The sequence below is a fragment of the Bombina bombina genome, chromosome 5 (genome assembly GCF_027579735.1).
Source record: "Bombina bombina isolate aBomBom1 chromosome 5, aBomBom1.pri, whole genome shotgun sequence".
NCBI lineage: Eukaryota > Metazoa > Chordata > Amphibia > Anura > Bombinatoridae > Bombina > Bombina bombina.
Window position 1 is genome coordinate 298,483,706 of NC_069503.1, and position 18,824 is coordinate 298,502,529.

Sequence of the window (18,824 nt, forward strand, 5' to 3'; positions counted from 1 at the left end):
CAAACATCCTACACTATTATTATGCCCCTCACTTATCTCGTATCATGCAATGGATCAATCATACTAAAGATAAACTATGGATACAAATAGGCGAAGACATGTTAAAAATCAAAAACATAGGAGACCAAGGCTGGCTAGCCGCGAAAGATAGAAATCCCAATATAATTTTAAACCCCTTGATCTCAGGTACTCTGAAAGTTTGGGACACACTAACTAGCAAATATCCTGCACTATCAACAATTCCATCCCCTCTAACACCATTATTAGAGAATAAAGGTTTAATTTTCTTCTCATACATAACCACTGGTATACAAACAGAATACGCGATATCCCATCTCCCTGCTTATAAACTATTTGAAGATCACTCATTAAAAGCGATGACCGTCCTAAAAACAGAATTCCCAAGACTATTCAATAACTGGTTCACTTATTTCTAAATTTGTAATTACCTATCCACTCTCCCAAACAAAGATTATTTTAACAGGTCCCTGACACCATTTGAAACTTTATGCTCTACATATATTCTCACAAAAGGCACGCTAGGAACTTCATATAAAATCTTAACCGAGATCACGTCTCAGTCTCTCCCTACTTACACAACCTCATGGAATAGAGAACTTAACCACACAACAATTGCACAAAATATTCGTATCTATAAAAAAAAATCTTAAATTTCAGCCTCTACGCTTGAAACAAATTATAAATTACTCTCAAGATGTTACTTAACACCAACACGACTAAAGACCATATACTACATCAGATAAATGTTGGAGGGAATGCAGTAAAACTGGGTCACAAAGCCATATTTTGTGGGATTGTAAGGTACTTAAACCATTTTGGTCACAATTAATACTCCATATGAACGTAATTGTACATGGCCTTACCAACCTATCCCCCTTGGTTATCCTACTTAACTCAAACTCTCATGCAAATATAAACTAACCCTATTTAAGATGTTAAACAGTTCCAAACGCTTTATTCCGAGATATAGGAAAACAACTCAAATCCCCTCTTTCCTAGAATGGAAACAACTAATTACAAAAACCTTACAATTAGAAAAAACACACTTTGTTAAAATGGGAAACTAGACTTCTTTCTCAATGTTGAATTCTACTGGAAGGAAACTTCCTGAAACATTGTGGTCTCATAGGTAGCGATCTCACCTGGGCATCTCTCTCCACTAAACACTTCTACCTGGCTCTAGGTTTACACCTAGATAAAATAAAGTAGAACTCAGCACTGTGAGCACTTGTATTATTTATCATATCTCAAAGGAAGAACTTTATTGTGTAATGTTGACCTAAATAACACAAATAACAAGTAACCATGAACCATATTGTAACGGTTTGCATGTCATTTGCTATCAACACCAATTTTGTCTATGCTTTATTACCTTATTTAAGATACGTCAAACATTTGTAATGTTTATTTTTCTATGAAAAAATCAATAAATTAAAACTTAAAAAATAGTGGGGTGTTAGAAAAAAATATATATGTTTATAATTATATATTTAAAATCTGCTGCCCATAGCTGTGTGACTTACCCCCTTCGCTGCGCTAGATTCTCAGCCGTGTCTCACGGCATGAGAACGAGGATCCCATTGGAGCCTATGGAAGCGTGCACTCGTGAGTGCAATGCCCCTGTTCAATGCAAATGTGATGTTGTGTCCTCATTGCACCAAACTTGTAATACCAACGCAGATTTGTGTGCACTGGTATTACTAAGTGGAGCGCAAATATCGCCCTTGCGAAAGCGATATTTTGTACTCCACTTGTAATCTGGCCCTAAATAGTATTAACAAAGTGTTAAATCATGGGGGGAAAAGGGCAGGAAAGACATATAGACTATATCATTCTACAGTTATATTTGTGTATAAACCCTGGCAGTCTGCTTAAAGTCATAGTCGTATCACTGTAATCCTTAGCTAGGGCTTTAATGCAATTAACTCATAGGGGCTGATTTATCAAGCTCCGTATGGCACTTGATGCCCCTTGTTTCTGGCAAGCCTTCCTGCGAGCCTTCAGCCATACAAAGTAAAAATAAAGAATATTATTTTGTTTCTTCTAATTCATTGTTTTACATTGTTTCCCATTTTGTGCATAAAAACCAATACATCACTAAAAACTTATGACATATTAGCTCAGATGCTGACTTAATCTCACAGGAACAATGTATGCACAAAATTGCTCATATATTCCTATCTACTGGTTATTCCCTTGTGGCCTGATATGTAAATGAATATACTGTTATATTCTTTATGTTCACAGCATTGTATAAGGTCTTATTGTTCAGCTGTCCCTCTGTAAGGTATGTACAGAATCTTACTTGTTAAAGATGTTTTGTTGAAATTTTTATTTCAGCCCACGTAAAATAAATCTGTCATCTGCTTCAAGTGCCCTCCTACTAGCATGTGCTTAGAATTAAACCTTATAATATATTGTGACTAAATAATTGCTACTGAAGGAAGTTTTTGCTGTACAAGAGCAAGTTATAATTAGTTACCAATGTGCACAAATTATATTAATATAAACTATAAAACATAGTGTGCTTGACTTGAAGTGTGTGGAATGGTTTACTGTATTCTCCTTTTTCTATAACAAACTTACTGCAAAAGAAAAAAAACAATATATAGATGGGACAAATTTATAAAGCAAAGTGTAGAAGAATTATTTTATGAAGCTAAAAGTAGGAAAGGGACATAATCTATACAAAGTGAAGCTATAAGCAGGTGTGACCAGAAAGTAGATTGTGATCTATGAGTAGATCTCCATATGCTGATCAGTAGATCACAGTACTATTGGGCCATTTTCTGTTTCCCTTTCAGCAAGCAGTGACAGTATGAGCTCAAGTTAAAGAAATGTAAAACCGTGTTTTGCACAAGCATATTCCATACTACTGCAGCTGTGTCAATTAGAAATGGGCGATTCAGCACAAGAATGGTAGCTCAGGTTTGTGTGTAAGCTCAGGTTTCCTTATGCTTAGCACATGCATAAGTAGTTTAAGTTTGTGTGTACGCTCAGGTTTTCCTATGCTTAGCACATGCATAAGTAGCTCAAGTTTGTGTGTAAGTTCAGGTTTCCTTATGCTTAGCACATGCATAAGTAGCTCAAGTTTGTTTGTAAACTCAGGTTTCCTTATGCTTAGCACATGCATAAGTAGTTTAAGTTTGTGTGTACGCTCAGGTTTTCTTATGCTTAGCACATGCATAAGTAGCTCAAGTTTGTGTGTAAGTTCAGGTTTTCTTATGCTTAGCACATGCATAAGTAGCTCAAGTTTGTGTGTAAGTTTAGGTTTCCTTATGCTTAGCACATGCATAAGTAGCTCAAGTTTGTTTGTAAACTCAGGTTTCCTTATGCTTAGCACATGCAGAGGTAGCTCAAATTTGTGTGTAAGCTCAGGTTTCCTTATGCTTACCACATGCATAAGTAGGCCAAGTGTGTGTGTAAGCTCAGGTTTCCTTATGCTTAGCACATGCATAAGTAGGCCAAGTGTGTGTGTACGCTCAGGTTTTCTTATGCTTAGCACATGCAAAATAGATCAAATTTGTTTGAAAGCTCGGGTTTCTTTATGATTAGCACATGCATAAGTAGCTCAAGTTTGTGTGTAAATTTAGGTTTCCTTATAATTTTTAGTCAAGGTTAGGGATAGGGTTAGGGAAGTGATGTGCAGTCACTAGAGGCAGGTGAGGCAGTGCTTCAGCTCTCATATGGGCAAAAATATATATTTTTTTATTGGCTTTAAAAAAAAAAAAAAAAATTGCAATTTTTTTTCCCCAGCATTTTTTTTTTCACAGCTACATGTTGTGCAATGGAGAGGCACAAGCAGGTCTGCCCACCATTACACAACATGCTGCACCACCTACTGGATGAAAGTGGTTAAGATCATTGCATGGCCCATAACTGCTTATTTGAGGCAGTCTTATTTGGGCTGACCCAATCCAGTGAGAGGCATTAGTAAGTGGAACTTAGGGTTGGGGCTGGATGTTAAATCATAATAAAACAAAAACCGAAAAAAAACAACTTTAATGTATTTTGTTGTTCTGTCCTGTAAAGCTGAAAGCTTTGCTAAAGTGAAAAAGAGAGTTCTGTACTTCCCCTCTAAGTGCAGTGGAATGTTCCACTGTCACTTCCTTATACAGAGCAGGAAGAGATGCAGAGAGAGCAATGTTTTAGCCACATTTTATTAAAGTAAGTTCTGCAACCTTATATTTTGCTGAAAGGGATTCTGTTAGTGAAAATGATAATTTAATGAATGTGGTTTAGTTTTTTTTGTTTTTTTACTCTTTTACAGCAGTTTAAGGATTGTTTTTGTATTTTGTTTCCTCAAACTTTACACCCACTAACTTAGCAGCTTGCCTCTGTACTTCACACTAATTTATAGTCTCACTTTCTGAACTCTCTGTAGCTCTGCTGTTTTATTACTTAAAAATGCAGTGGTCCCTCCCCCCCTTGTGTGTGTGTCTCTCTCTCTATCTATCTATCTATCATCTATCTATCTATCTATCTATCTATCTATCTATCTATCTATCTATCTATCTATCCATCCATCCATCTCCTTATGTGTTGTTCTCCCCCATGGTCTCTTTCTCTCTCTGTCTCTCTTCCTCCCCCTCTGACTCTCTCATCCCTTATGTGTCTCTCTAACCCTCTGTGTGTGATTGTGTCTCTCTCTTTCTCTAACCCTCTGTGGTGATTGTGTCTCTCTCTCTTTCTCTCTCTCTAACCCTCTGTGTGTGATTGTGTCTCTTTCTCTCTCTCTCTCTAACCCTCTGTGTGTGATTGTGTCTCTCTCTCTTTCTCTCTCTCTCTCTCTCTCTCTCTCTCTTCTCTCCTCTCTCTCTCTCTCTCTCTCTCTCTCTCTCTCTCTCCTCTCTCTCTCTCTCTCTCTCTCTCTCTCTCTCCCATCTCTCTCTCTCTCTCTCTCTCATTCTCTCTCTCTCTCTCTCTCTCTCTCTCTAACCCTCTGTATATGATTGTGTCTCTCTCTCTTTCTCTCTCTAACCCTCTGTGTGTGATTGTGTCTCCCTCTCTCTTTCTCTCTCTCTCTCTAAACCCTCGTGTGGATTGTGTCTCTCTCTTTCTCTAACCCTCTGTGTGTGATTGTGTCTCTCTCTTTCTCTCTAACCCTCTTGTGTGATTGTGTCTCTCCCTCTCTTTCTCTCTCTCTCTCTCTAACCCTCTGTGTGTGATTGTGTGTTTGTCTCTCTCTCTCTCGCTAACCCTCTGTGTGTGATTGTGTCTCTCTCCTTTCCTCTCTCTAACCCTCTGTGTATGATTGTGTCTCTCTCTCTAACCCTCTGTGTGTGATTGTGTCTCTCTCTCTCTCCCCTCTGTCTCTCTCTCTAACCCTATGTGTACGATTGTGTCTCTCTTTCTCTCTCTCTCTCTAACCCTCTGTGTGTGATTCTTCTCTCTCTCTCTCCTCTCTCTCTCTCTTTCTCTAACCCTCTGTGTGTGATTGTGTCTCTCTCTCTTCTTTCTCTAACCCTCTGTGTGTCTCTTCCCTCGTCTCTCTCCCTCTCCCCCCGAGTGCTTTTCTGTGTTTTTCTGTCTACCTTTATGAATTGGTAGTGCCATCTGATGGTGTGGCTTTATTTAAAGGGGTGGGGTCACGTGCCCCACCATCTTTAAATTTCCCCAGCTGCCACTGGATCAAGACATTTTTATATTTACTGAATAATGAAAGAATCTATAAGCATAATTTGCGGCATTAAAGTAAAAGTATGTTTTAAACATATTTTTATTTTGAAAATTTTTTTTATTGAGTTTTCATTTTGACATTTTCAAACAAAAAAAAAAAAATACAAACAAAACATATCAGGCTTAGGCATGTAAATTCAGCATATTAATACTATTGGTAGATTTCTAGTATTGTCATAATTATTGGCATTTTAACAATTTTATAATCTATATCGTTATAGGCGGGTGAGGCTTGCCCCGGCTCTCTCCTACGTCCCCCCATGTCTACAATGTGATCTCTGTGGGATTCCTGTACCTCTGTGTCTGTTAGCTTCATAATACATAATGAATGGTTCCCATTGGGTTATGAACTCTTCTTTCGTATTCAGGGTTTCTGCTGCTAGACTAGCCATTTCATAATGGTAATTTATTTTATTCTTAATAGCTATAAAACTTGGTGGGGCAGTTTTCCAGTGCTGCGCAATGCAGATTCTGACCACTGTGCAAATGGTCATTGCTATTTTCTGGTGCTGTTTTAGAATATTAGGGATCGGGAAGTGTAATAATGCCTGTTCAGGGGATAGTGTAATGTGTTTATGAAAAATTGTACTGAGGAGCTCTGAGGTTTTTCCCCATATTTCTCTGGCCACATCACACTTCCACCACATGTGGATATATGTTCCCCTATCCTCACATCCTCTATAACAAGGATTCAATGATGGTCTGTCTGCCTCTCCAAATCTTGTCGGATAAATGTACCATTTGAACGCTACCTTAAGGTAGTTTTCTTTTAGTATAGCATTATGCGTAAATGATAGACCTTTCGCTAGATTAGTCTTCCAGGTCTCTCGAGACCAGGTCTTATCTAGGTCTTTTTCCCACTTCAAAATGTTTTTAGGTTTTGTTTCTTTAGTTTGGTTATTAAAGGTAGGATATAGCAGGGAAATGATCCCGTGAGTCACCTCTTTGGATAGACAAATTGACTCAAAGGCTGTGTTCATTGGTAATCTCGAAAGCTCTGTAATCTCTCTAACTCTGGATTTTAGCTGCAATTAGTGGTACCATATATTTCTATCTTGGGGGTCTATATCTCTATAATGTTCATATGAGAGAAAACTACTATCTGTGTATACATCCGCTATTCTATAGAGCCCTTTGTTGGCCCATTTTTTCTGTACGTTAGTGTCAATGGAGGTCTGTGGTAAAACTAATGGCGTCAATTTAGAACTACTTTGGATTAGGGGATATCTCATTTTCAGTTTGTTCCACAGGAAGATAGTGTGAGTTATTGTTACAAATTTATGGATAGAAGGGGGGCTATATTTTTTGGGGGTCCAAAGTAGTCTGGAGATAAGGTCCGTGTCAGCAATCTGTGATTCTATTTTAGTCCATAAAGGCTGTAAGGTCTTATTAAACCAGTGTGTCGTTTGGGCCATACGGGCCGCATAATAATATGATACCAGGTTGGGGAGACCCACTCCTCCCTCCCTTCTATGCGTGCTCATAAGTCTTTTATTTATTCTGGGGCGCTTTCCCTGCCAAATGAAACGTAGGATGTCCCTCTGCAGGGCGTTTAACTCTGACAAGGGGATAGAGATTGGTAGGGATCTAAATAGATACAAAATTTTCGGTAGTAGGGTCATCTTGGTGGAGACTATTCTTCCATAGAAGGAGATCTTGAGTTTTAGCCACTTCGTGATTAGATTTCTTAGGTGCGCAAACATAGGGGGATAGTTTGCCTGATATAAGGCGTGGCCATCTACTGTGAGATATATTCCAAGATATTTAAGTTTTTTTTGCGCCCATTTAAAAGAGAAGTTAAGTTCTAAGAGCTTTTTGGTGTGTTGGGGCAAGTTGATACTAAGTGCTTCGCATTTGTCACCATTTATTTTATATCCAGATAGGGTCCCATATTGATGGAGCATAGCATATAGGGGGGGAAGGGAGAGTAATGGTTTGGTTAAGGATAGTATAATATCATCCGCGAATAGCGAGATTTTGTATTCGCTATCCCTCAAACGAATACCAGCAATGTCAGGGTTGTTTCTAATCTGAATGGCTAGTGGCTCTATACATAGAGCAAATAAAAGTGGGGATAATGGGCATCCCTGTCTCGTCCCGTTTCTGATTTGTATATATTTAGATTGGTACCCTGAGAGTCTGACATAGGCTGAGGGATGAGAGTAGAGTGTTACAAGAGCGTCATAGAAAGCTCCCGTAATACCTGTTTGTTTCAGTACCGCGAACATATATTTCCAATTGATTCTATCGAACGCCTTCTCCGCATCCAAAGAAAGGAGCAGAGAAGGCGTTTGCTCGACGGTGGCTATATTAATCAGATCAATAATTTTACGTGTGTTATCAGGGGCCTCCCTATTTCTAATAAACCCCACCTGGTCCGGATGGATTAATCTTTCAAGAATAGGATTGAATCTATTTGCTAGGATCTTAGTGAAAATTTTTATGTCTTGATTTATCAATGAAATGGGCCTATAATTTTGACAGTGTAGCTTATTCTTCCCTGGTTTTGGGATTACTGCTATTCTTGCCATGAGCATTTCTTTGGGAATTTCTTTTTTTTGCATTATAGAATTAAACATTTGGGTAAGTAGGGGTGTTATTTCATCTTGGAGTAGCTTATAAAAAGTACCCTGATATCCATCCGGACCCGGTGTTTTGGAGCTTTTTAAGGTTTTTATGGTATTCTTAATTTCTATCTCAGATATGGGGGCATTTAGTATAGTGCTTTCCTCCTCAGTAATTGTCGGGAGAGTATTGGGGCTCAGAAATTTCTTTAATTTCTCGGAACTGTCGATGTCTCTAATGGGAGTTGGAAGGTTATATAGTTCACTATAAAAATCAGCAAAGGTATTAGCAATCTTGAGGGGGTCATTTGTATTTTTATTGTCGGGTAGTTGGAGTTGTGGGACCGTGGTGTTTCTGGTGATTTCTTTTAGTCTGTTGGCTAGCATTTTATCGGGTTTATTCCCATGTATATAGTAGTGGGTGTCTATATGTTTGATGGATCTAGCTGCTTCTTTATTTAGTAATTTGTCTATCTCTTCGTTTAATGCTTTAAGTTTATTTCTCTTTTTTTTACTCGTTTGTGTAGCAAGCTGAGCTCGCAAAATATTAGCGTCTGCGTGTAGTTGTGAGAGTTTCGCTTTGTTTTGTTTATGTTGTTTGCTGGCTTCCGCTATTAAGTTACCCCTTACATAAGCTTTCAGTGCCCCCCAGACAAAGGTTGGATTAGATACGCTGCCTGAATTGCATCTTATAAATTCGCCTATCTGTTCTTTGGTTCTCTGTAGTATTAGAGCGTCCTGAAGCAAGTTTATTGAGGGACCATGATTTAGTTCTTTTCGGGTTTAAAACTCCAGAGATGGTGCCTCTACTATAGAATGATCGGACCAGGGGCAGTTTAAAATTTTCGCGGAGGATAGAAGGGGAAGGAGGATTTGGCTAAGGAAAATATAATCTAGTCTAGATTGAGATTGGTGCATTGGGGAGAAATACGTGTAGTCTCTGGCCTTTTCATTTAGGGACCTCCAGCTATCATTAAGTTATGGTCTAAGGAAAAGTCCTTTAGAATTCCTGCAGGAGATCTGGGGGAGCGGGGTTGTGTGTTTGAAGTTGTGGTTCTATCTAGAGTCTGGTCTAGTGAAAGATTAAAGTCTCCTCCCATTATGATTTTGTGTCTTTTCCACTGGGTTATTAATTTGCTTAATTTTGTTAGGAATGGTGTTTGGTGGTCATTAGGAGCATAAACATTAACAATGAGTATTGGGGTGTTCTGGATTAATCCCTTAATTAGCAAGAACCTACCTCCTTCATCTCTGATTATTTCTTCTTCCTTGAAATTCAGGGAGGAATGTAATAACACAGTTACCCCAGCTTTCTTTTTCCCACTTACCGCATGGTATTGTATTGGGTATGCTTTATCCCAATATTTAGGGACAAATTCTTTAGTAAAGTGGGTCTCCTGTATCATGACTATTTGAGCTTGTAATGCTTTATAAGTGGTGATCGCTTTCTTTCTTTTGATGTCAGAGTTTAATCCTCTGGCATTGTGTGAGAGAATTTTTATAGACATTTGAGACTATTAAATGTGTCTATATCATCTGAAACATAAAGTACTAAGTAAAATCGAGGAGATTACAGTGTCTGAAATAGTGGGTGTTGTTGGTGGGCAGCAGGATAGCTATATACCAAGTGTAGTTCTGTAGGAGAGAGCCAGGACCTACCTCAGACTCAACGAGAGTCGACAGTGTGTTGTATGAGTCAGGGAGCATGGAACCGATCCATTGGAGAGTTCCCTGAGAATCTGCACGACAGAAAATTTCTTTTATTACATAAAGCAACTTCAGCAACTTGACAACAATTGACTGATGACATGCCTGATAAAAAATAACATAAAAAACTATAAACAAAATTGTGTGTATTTTAGTATCTCTAGCCAGGGAGATACAAAACAACATAGCGGGTAGTGGGCGGTGGGCCCTGTAACAACTTTCATTACACTTACTTCTAGGTTTAGAGTAAGCTGGGTTGGTGGGGGAGGGGTAATCCTAAGTAGGTATTCTATAGACCTGGTGAATGTGACATTAAAAGGGAGATTTCGGTGCCAGGTCTTAAATGAAATTGAAGGGAGCGGGAGGGGGATAGTGATGGGGGGGGGAAGGGGGGGGGGGGAAGTTAAGGGTGGGTGGGACTTCGGGAGTAAAGCGGGGGAGGGGAGGGAGTCAAGGGAGGGGGGAAAGTAGGGGGGTAAAAGTGGAGGGTGAGCAAGTGTATTGGAAATAACGTTGACTCTTTAAAGGGATAAGTGTAGGGGGGGGGGAGGGTAGGAAGGGGAAAGGTCCCTGAAGTAGCAGTAAATACATTAACAGTAATAATAACAATATCAATAATTTTAACTATAACTTTAACTTTAATAGACCCTGAGTGAGTCCAGACCACAGCCTGATTTGGTTGCCATATAGAATTAGGGCCAAACCCCTGCTCGTCTGAAAAATATCAGGCTTGGGAAAGGATCTATTGGGGTCAAGCAGACTCATGACGTCCGATTGCCCCAATCTGCTACATAGTAAAACTAAAGCAAAATAAGTATAGTACTCATCTAGTCCTTTTCTCTGCGTCAAGTCGGTGTATCATCTTCTTCCAGTTGGGAATCGGAATCTGAAGGGTTATTTGGGATGTTCTTTGATTTTCTTTGCTTTTTGGGGTTGCTCACCGGTGACCATTCCTTTTGAATAGGTTTCCTCTGTGGCTTCGGAGCAGGTTGGATGTGGGGAGTCTCGAGAGGGATCTCCAAACGATTCAAAATTGCTGTTCCTTCAATCAGGTTGGCACAAGTGTAAGTCATATTAGCATATGAAAAAACAAGTTTGAAGGGGAAGTTCCATCTGTATTTTATCTGGGCCCGTGTGAGAGCCGTTGTGATGGGTCTAAGTTCTCTTCTTTTCCTTAAAGTGATTGGGGCAATATCTGCATAAATTTGAATTGTGTGGCCCTCAAAATTAATTGTTTGTAGTTGTCTGGCTGCTTTGAGTATAAGTTCTTTTATATGAAAGTAGTGGAGTTTTAGGACAACGTCTCTTGTGGAGGATTGTTGTGGTTTAGTAAGGGCTCTGTGAACCCTGTCCATTAAGAGCAGGTCTGAATCTTCGTCTGGGACCAGTTGACGAAAGAGTGAGGTTATGGCTTCTGTCAGGTTTTTATAGGATTCTGGTAAATTTCTAATACGCAGATTGGATCTGCGGGACCTGTTCTCGAGGTCTTCAATTTGTTCCTCCAATTTGTGAATATGTTCTTCATGCTCTGACATGACTTTCTGTATATTGGGGATTTCTTCAGCTATAGCATCGGTTCTCTCCTCTAGCTCTGCGGTGCGGTTGCCTATTTCTTTGATGTCTTGCCGTAGGTCATGCAGCGCAGATTTTAGTTCTTCCTGAAAGACAGATTTGATTTGGGAGAGTAGTTCTTTATTTTGTGTTGCAGAGGGGAGAGCTGCAGGTAATTCAGTCATGCTGGTATCTGAAATTTCTCCTTGTATCGGAGAGCCTTTGTTCAGTTGCTTTTGTTTAAGCTGGGATTTTGAGAGGCATTCCTTGACAGTTTGTGTTTTGTTTTTCATCATGAAGCAATCAGGAGGAAGGACCAAATGAGCAAGAAAAAGATGAAGCAGTAGATAGCTCTAGCTGGATTTTTCACTCAGGGGTTAGGTTGAAATAGACAATTTTCTAGTTATACATCCTTATCCTGGTTATGGACCCTGTTTATGACCTAGGAGATGAACAAAAAGGAAAAATTTTTGGCCCACCTTATCCACTCCCATCTCACTTAATATTCAATCATCATCTGGACTGTGATAGGAGGGGGGTCTGGAACCCAGGTGGCAACATGTAACAGTTCCTCTGTCTGACGACTCAAACCCCTTCAATTGTGCTCCTAAGGTGTGTCCCAAATCACAACCTTATGTGTTGTCTTATTAGGCTCAGGAGGCAAGAATAATGTTCCTCGTAGGGGTTAATATATGGAGGAGCTGTGACTTTGAGTATATTTTAGATAATCAAGAGGTATATTTAAGTAGGGATTGCTGATACTAGACCTTGCGGTTAAACAAGCCTCATACTCATGTATGTTTGGTGCAAATAAAACACTTTTCTGGAAAGTCCAGTGCTTATGTAGGATGTGTTGCGTTGAGGCTCCTATTTGTTCATTGCAGTTGTTAAGTAGGGACTGCTGGTACTAGGCCTTGCAGCTAAACAAGCCTCACACTCATGTATGTTTGGTGCAAACAAAATACTTTTCTGGAAAGTCCAGTGCTTATGTAAGATGTGTTGCGTTGAGGCTCCTATTTGTTTATTGCAGATGTTAGCAGCTGTTCATTAGGTGATTTATTTATTTTATTTTTTATCCCCTTCTCTCTTTATTTCAAGTGCGGGTACGAACGCCACGTGGTTGGTGGCCTAAATGTGTGGGTGTCTGGCCTGATGTTATGCGGAGGGAGGGGGATCGGGTCGGACCTCTTACCCGCTGCCAGGTATCCTGATTGCTGGTGGTGGATGTCTCTATCCGTGTTTGCACCCCTGCAGGCCAGTATCGCCAGACTTGGCCACAGGGGAGGTGCGTCAGCAAGATGGCGAATTTTCGCGCCACCTGTGTCCCGACCCGCCTCCGATGCAAGGAGTCCCACTCGAGCTGCTGGGGTAGACTGCCCGGAGGTCCGGAGCCGCACCGGTAAGTGTCTGGATAAGGGGGTATCTTAGAGCAAGTCTCTACGTTTGTTGGTGACCCGATCTCGATAACCGGGTATTTGCAGTCTGTTATGGCGGCCAGTGCCTCCTTCTTCTCCTCTGGACTTGCGCCTCTGTAAGTCTCCGGAGCGGAGCCCCGACCCTCCGGAGTAGGGGAAACTGCCAGCTGAGCAAGGGAGCAGAAGCTCCGTCCCGAGGTGCAAATGCTCCGATCCGGCTCTTCTCCTCCTCGGTATTAAGAATTTTAGCGGCTCTCTAGATCTGACCAAAAGTTTTCCTTTATCAAGTCGAATGATGATACAGCTGTGTAGCATGAAAATTAGCTAGGTTAGGATAGATAAACTTTGTTTTTTAAATGTTTAATATGCCAAAGTCTGGGAGCTCTTTTCAGACACGTCTGTTCAGCTCAGAAGCTAGCCCCGCCTCCTTTCTAAACATATTTTAATGGCATGGATTTCTAGATCTCATAATCGGAGCAAGCATTTTGTTATCTGGCAAGAGTTTCTGTTACAATACTTTAGACTAAAATCAGATGTTTACTAAGTTGACCAGTTTTCCAAGACACCATTTAAAGGGACATGAAACCCATGTTTTCTTTCATGATTTAGAAAGAGCATGCAATTTTAAATAACTTTCCAATTTACATCTAATATCTAATTATCTTCATTCTTTTGATATCCTTTGTTGAAAATCATATCTAAATATGCTCAGTAGCTGCTGATTGGTGGCTGCACATAGATACCTCATGTGATTGGCTCACCCATGTGCATTGCTATTTCTCAACAAAGGATATCTAAAGAATGAAGGCGTATCCTAGCCACTGCCTCACCAGCCTCTGACGTCACTGATTATATATAATATATATATATATATATATTATATATATATATATATATATAATATAAATATATATATACAATAAAAAGTAAATGAAGAACATTGGAATTTGAAATATTCATAACTCCTGATGGTTTAGCGTGTGAGTGGTAGATGTTAGGTTTTTTTCTTCTGCACTTGACTTCTATGGGAGTGGAAGTTAATGTGGTTGCGATATTTGGTCAGTGTGAGTTGGGTTTCGCTCATGCAAAAATGTTCAATTGAGCAAAGTTTCTGCTTGAGCAGGAGTGCTAAATAGAGCTTCACTCAAAATCTAACCCACAATGTTTAGGCACTTCAGACCTGCTATAATGGATACATTGTTCACATAGCTTTTGTCATCTACATAGCATATTTTTTTAACATTTTTAGATCATATAGAATGTTCATTATGCCGAATTGTTTCAAATAAAAATATTTATTTTGCAATCATAGATAATAGCAATGATTCTTTTTCTGTTTCCTGTTTATATTTAATGTATTCACTCATATTATTTATCTACTTAATTAATCAGTTTTCATTTTAATTATGTATGAACTTTCCACTGACTCCCATACCCTCTGTTCCTCAGCATGTTAAGACTAATCACTTATCAGAAGAGCAAGTTAAGAAATGAAATGATGACTAATATGGCCAGTTTAATTAACCAGAAACTTTGAGCTCACATTCATTCATTGCCAGCTCATAAAAAAGAGTTATTCTACAGAAATAGTTATCTGGTTTCATTTAACAACAAATGCTGAATATGGCTGCCACCAGAAGCAATTTGGCTATTTTGTGAGTTGAATTTCTTCTTGTGAATATGCTACACCCAAAGATCTGGATTTGCTCAGATCTTTTTGTGTTAAACTTTCATTAGAGAAAATATTGCTCCATAAAGAGTCGAATGCCGCTGGCAATGTCGATCTTCAGCATTCGTTGCTAAATGAAACACCTGAAGATGTCTATTAATGAAGAAAAAAAAAAACCCCAAAAGAACTTACATTTGTTAGTGCGATTGCAATAGAAATGTATCAAGGTAAGTTTACACAGTATTAAATGGGTTTACAATGTGGTCCTGAAATTAGACCTAAACATACAGTACAGTGAAAAAATATAGAGGCTATAGAAATACAATATTAAAAATGCTGTCAATTCCTATAAACATGTTTTACATAGTGTAAAGCTGAACAAACCTCCTATTATAAAACAAAAAAGCCTCTGCTGCTGCACCCATACCCCCCCCCCACAGTCCACCCTTCCCTCCATAAACTATCTTTCCCTGTACCAACCTATCTATCCCCTCTTTGCCCCCTCTTCTTCAACTTCTTTCTTCCCTCCTCCTTCTCTGAGGAAATGCACCTGAGATCCACAATGTCTTCATCAAAAATTGTTTATTGGAAAAAGGCTTAATTTATCTTATGTTACCACCCCTACTCATTTACCAAACAACTCCCACAAGTCATCCTCAACTCAGACCTAGACTTCCTTCATCACCATATAATGTACCTCAATCAACCCTGTAGGCGTAATTACTAATTATCTAAATTCTATTGGACTCATTCTCATTCTATGTTATTGTTACAGTTTGCCTCACTGTAAAATATATATAAACCTAAGCTACCCATTGCCCTGAAAAGGGCATTTGTATGGGCATTGCCCTTAAAAGTGCATTCAGCTATTTTTCTTGCCCTGAAAAGGGCATTCAGCTCTCTCTTTTAAGAAAAGCCCAAACCCTAATCTTAAATAAAAGAACACTCCAAAATAGTTAAAAGCACCTCGATTTAAATAACAAACTTATTTTAAATACATAATATAGCATTTCAGAGTACAATTAATACATATAACACACTACACACTTGTACAATATATATATATATATATATATACAGGGAGTGCAGAATTATTAGGCAAATGAGTATTTTGACCACATCATCCTCTTTATGCATGTTGTCTTACTCCAAGCTGTATAGGCTCGAAAGCCTACTACCAATTAAGCATATTAGGTGATGTGCATCTCTGTAATGAGAAGGGGTGTGGTCTAATGACATCAACACCCAATATCAGGTGTGCATAATTATTAGGCAACTTCCTTTCCTTTGGCAAAATGGGTCAAAAGAAGGACTTGACAGGCTCAGAAAAGTAAAAAAATAGTGAGATATCTTGCAGAGGGATGCAGCATTCTTAAAATTGCAAAGCTTCTGAAGCGTGATCATCGAACAATCAAGCGTTTCATTCAAAATAGTCAACAGGGTCGCAAGAAGCGTGTGGAAAAACCAAGGTGCAAAATAACTGCCCATGAACTGAGAAAAGTCAAGCGTGCAGCTGCCAAGATGCCACTTGCCACCAGTTTGGCCATATTTCAGAGCTGCAACATCACTGGAGTGCCCAAAAGCACAAGGTGTGCAATACTCAGAGACATGGCCAAGGTAAGAAAGGCTGAAAGACGACCACCACTGAACAAGACACACAAGCTGAAACGTCAAGACTGGGCCAAGAAATATCTCAAGACTGATTTTTCTAAGGTTTTATGGACTGATGAAATGAGAGTGAGTCTTGATGGGCCAGATGGATGGGCCCGTGGCTGGATTGGTAAAGGGCAGAGAGCTCCAGTCCGACTCAGACGCCAGCAAGGTGGAGGTGGAGTACTGGTTTGGGCTGGTATCATCAAAGATGAGCTTGTGGGGCCTTTTCGGGTTGAGGATGGAGTCAAGCTCAACTCCCAGTCCTACTGCCAGTTTCTGGAAGACACCTCTTCAAGCAGTGGTACAGGAAGAAGTCTGCATCCTTCAAGAAAAACATGATTTTCATGCAGGACAATGCTCCATCACACGCGTCCAAGTACTCCACAGCGTGGCTGGCAAGAAAGGGTATAAAAGAAGAAAATCTAATGACATGGCCTCCTTGTTCACCTGATCTGAACCCCATTGAGAACCTGTGGTCCATCATCAAATGTGAGATTTACTTGGAGGGAAAACTGTACACCTCTCTGAACTGTGTCTGGGAGGCTGTGGTTGCTGCTGCACGCAATGTTGATGGTGAACAGATCAAAACACTGACAGAATCCATGGATGGCAGGCTTTTGAGTGTCCTTGCAAAGAAAGGTGGCTATATTGGTCACTGATTTGTTTTTGTTTTGTTTTTGAATGTCAGAAATGTATATTGTGAATGTTGAGATGTTATATTGGTTTCACTGGTAAAAATAAATATTGAAATGGGTATATTTTGTTTTTTGTTAAGTTGCCTAATAATTATGCATAGTAATAGTCACCTGCACACACAGATATCCCCCTAAAATAGCTATAACTAAAAACAAACTAAAAACTACTTCCAAAACTATTCAGCTTTGATATTAATGAGTTTTTTGGGTTCATTGAGAACATGGTTGTTGTTCAATAATAAAATTAGTCCTCAAAAATACAACTTGCCTAATAATTCTGCACTCCCTGTATATATATATAATATATATATATATATAATATATAATATATATATATATATATATATATACTGTGTATATATATATATATATACTGTATATATATATATATATATATATATATACAATATAAATATATATATATACATATATATATATATATAATATATATATATATATACAGTATGTATATATATATTTTATTATTGATAAAAAAAGAAGGGTTCATTTTCCGGTTCACACATGTAAATTTGTATGTTATTCTATGCTGTCTAAAGGTATTATTTATATTACACCATCTCTGTAGATGTGATACTGCTTTTAATATTCCCACAGAGTCAGAGAAGCATCGCCTCCCACACAATGAAGTATAGTAAAATGCCTATTGGCGATAATGCCTTCAAATACTCATTTGGTTGTGCTGTGGTTTCAAAGAGCAAAAAAAAACTAAAATAAACCTAAATGTATTTCCAATTCATTTTATACTCTGAGGCTGTATAACAGGTCACTAAAACACATTAAGGGGAAACCAATGTTATTGTATGCTGCCTCTTTAAACTGCGACATACCCCACAATTAAATTTGGACAATCTCCCACCTGCCAAAGCTGTTTCTAACAAAGCAGAAAAAAGCAAACATTCTAAGCTTCCTGTAGAGTTTAACTCTATATTATATTATTTAGATTATTTATATTTAATTGAAGAAGAACTAAATATTTTCCTAGCTGTGACTTAATCTCCAAAGTCAAAAGAGATTCTGACTCAGATAAGTTATACAGCATAGAATAAAAAAGAAATGAAAATCAAAATAAATTAAAATACAAACCCCTAGATGACAAGTTTTGCTTTCGTGTTTTAACGCTGAAAAATGTCAATTTCAGCGTTAAAACCGGACCGCAGACATTATGAGTCTTGACGGTATAGCGGTACTGCAAGCATTTTAGACTGTAAACGCAACGTCAGTCCTGCACTCAAAAAAATGACGTTTTTGCTTAGGATTTCCATAGTGCTGCCATTGCAAGTTTTGCGTTACAGCCTATACCGACACGATCCGCTTCGCAATCTGAGACCAGTAGTTATGAGTTTTACGCAACAAAAAACTGTTACACAAAACTCATAACTAAACTGTTACAAAGTACACTACATAAACTACCTATTAACCCCTAAACCGAAGCCCCCTCCCCGCATAACAAACACTATATTAAACTATTAACCCCTAATATGCCCGCTCCCAACATCTCCACCAGTAATACAATTAATTTACCCCTATTCCGCCGTTAGTGTTAGGTTTTTTTTTAAACTTTTTTTGGGTGTTTTCTTTTATTTTAGATTAGGGTTTGGGCTTTTCTTAAAAGAGCTGAATGCCCTTTTCAGGGCAAGAAAAAGAGCTGAATGCCCTTTTAAGGGCAATGCCAATACAAATTGCCCTTTTCAGGGCAATGGGTAGCTTGTTTTTTTTTAGAGTTAGGTTTTTTTATTTTGGGGAGTTGGTTGGGCGGTGGGTTTTACTGTTGGGGGGGTCTTTGTATTTTTTTTCAGGTGAAAGAGCTGATTTCTTTAGGGCAATGCCCTACAAAAGGCCCTTTTAAGTG